The sequence below is a fragment of the Buceros rhinoceros genome, unplaced genomic scaffold, assembly GCF_000710305.1.
Source record: "Buceros rhinoceros silvestris isolate BGI_N320 unplaced genomic scaffold, ASM71030v1 scaffold1252, whole genome shotgun sequence".
Classification (NCBI taxonomy): Eukaryota; Metazoa; Chordata; class Aves; order Bucerotiformes; family Bucerotidae; genus Buceros; species Buceros rhinoceros.
In genome coordinates, this window is record NW_010396928.1 from 50,510 (window position 1) to 52,865 (window position 2,356).

Genomic DNA, 2,356 nt, shown 5'->3' on the forward strand with positions numbered 1-2,356 from the left:
TTAGCTGACAGTAAGTGCTCGCTCCGAAACAGCAACTGATTTCTCCACGTAGTGCACTGAAGTCTGACACAAAGAGCATTGGCGACTAGTAAAAGCAAAGAGAGGACAAGCTCAGTATCAGCAAAAAAGGGAATCAACCTAGCAAATTCTAATAAATAAGGCAGCATTTCCTTCAGCCTTATTTTCCACCTAAGTCAGTAAGAGTTTTGCTCAGAACAGTGACAGGACTTCACACAAAGGGCTTTCTTGAAAAACTCTTCACTGTAGAAAACACTAAGGTTATGGCTATTCCAGTAAATTAAACCATACAAGGAACACGTATCACCTGCGCTATTCCCCCCATCTCCCCCACTGCTATCCTACTTCAACAGTAGCAATTCCTGTAACAGTTCTGCCCTGGACCAACTACTACCCTGCATAGTTTGGGAGTCAGGCTGTCCCCAGGCTACTGGCAAAAGGCAGGTTTTCACACAGCCACCCGGCTCTAAGGCCTCAGTTTCACCAGGTAGACGTGGTCAGGCCACGCCAGTTCATTCCCATGTCAGAGACCCCCTAAGACTGCATCTGTAACAGGAAGAAAACCACACATGACTCCAAACAGGACTTCTCTGCATGAAGGCGTGACCTATAACACAAGACATCAGCAAATGCATGGTGTCTACAAAACCATTTTTCAAACTGGTAAATTATTCTCTTCTGTATGGTGTTTGATGGGTCATTCAGAAGCATTTTTCAGGCCATCATCTGTCATGTTCTGAATAGCCTAAAGACACATATTTTAATTGGAATAAGTTTATGTTCTTCTGCTGATTAGGGAATGAGCTAACAGATAAGCTCCTGGCAGATTTCTAATAACTCTGTTCATTTGATACGGAAATGAATTGCTGAATCCAGTGCAAACAATGTTTTGGTTCATTTTTCTTTCAAGCCAGTGATGTCTTTGATTGCATAACATTTCTGTGAGGTACAGCTAATACCTCCTGCTGCTGCAATCATTTAAATTAGCTACTTCCTTATAGATAAAAATCTTAACCCACGCCAGCAACCACTCTTAAAAGGTAAAGCAAATTAGTTTTTGGACTAACAATGCTTAAAAGAGACTTACAAGCTGTAATCCATTTTAAAATTAAGTTTGAATTGTGGGGAGGGCAGTGAGAATCCAGGGGCATAACAACCAGCAAAGAAAATTAACCCGGTCCAGTTTTAAAAAAATGTATTTGCTCATCATATTTTGGTGCTGACAGAAATTATATTAACAGCGTGTTGTTACACATTAAGATTTTTAAGTCTATGCACTACCGAACTAAAACTAAATTTAATCCTTTAAAAATTAATCTTTAAAAAATAAATGCACGCCCCAATTTGGCACCTTTTTGGAAACTTGGGTAATCCAAATGCAGCGGGACATAATCTAGTATCTACGCTAGATAGTTATAGCATTATGTAAAAAGGTACTTGTAGTCATTTTCAGCCTGAACATTTCTCCAGCAAGGCTCCTACTGCATCATGTCTGCGCAGCAGTGGGGACAGAAAGACGGCATAGTTGGGGCACTCCTATCTTTGCTTATGTCTGAACTTAGACCGGCTTAAAAAAAAAAAAAAAACCAGAGCTGAAAGCAGCTGTTGTTTCTTTCCCAGAGTTTCTCTACTGGCTTCAGTAAATGCCACTTGAAACAAACAATTTCCAGCAAAAGGAACCAGACAGGCCAAACCCAAAAGCCTCAGGATACAAATGCGAGCCTCCCACACACCTCCACAGCTCATCTGACCATTGCGCCAGGGCTCTTTTAAATGGCAGCCCAAGGCCAAGCGTGGCACATGAAGCAAAACCTGCAGCCTGCAAAGGCAGATGGATCAGCGAGCACCTCAGACCCAGCCTTACACAGGCTCTGGGAAACGCTCCTGCCTCCCGGCTCTTCCCCTCTTCGGATTCCCCCCGTTCTCGTTCCCACCAAGCCAGCTGCCATGAGTTGAGTGGCCCAGAGCAAGGCCCACTATGGAGGAAGGTGGTGCAAGTACAGCCGTCGCCTTCCTGAAGGGTTTAAGCCCACCTGGCTTGCCCGAGGGCTCTGGATCGGGGTCCGCCGGGGCTCTGGCATCGTTGCGCACCCCGCGTTGCAGCAGAGACACGGGGCCGGTCGTGTTTTTAGGGACCCCTGCAGCACCCGCAGGGTGGGTGCCCAGAAGCACGGGGGTGCCCGTGCGCCCAGACGACCTGGTCCTCACGGCCTCAGGCTAAGCCCCAAAATCGCTTAGTCCCGCTCAAAAGCTCCCAGAACAGGAACCGGTGACAGAAGCGCCACCGCTCCGGAGTCGGCTGCGGCTGAGGGTGGTCCTGAAGGCGGAGGCGCCAGAG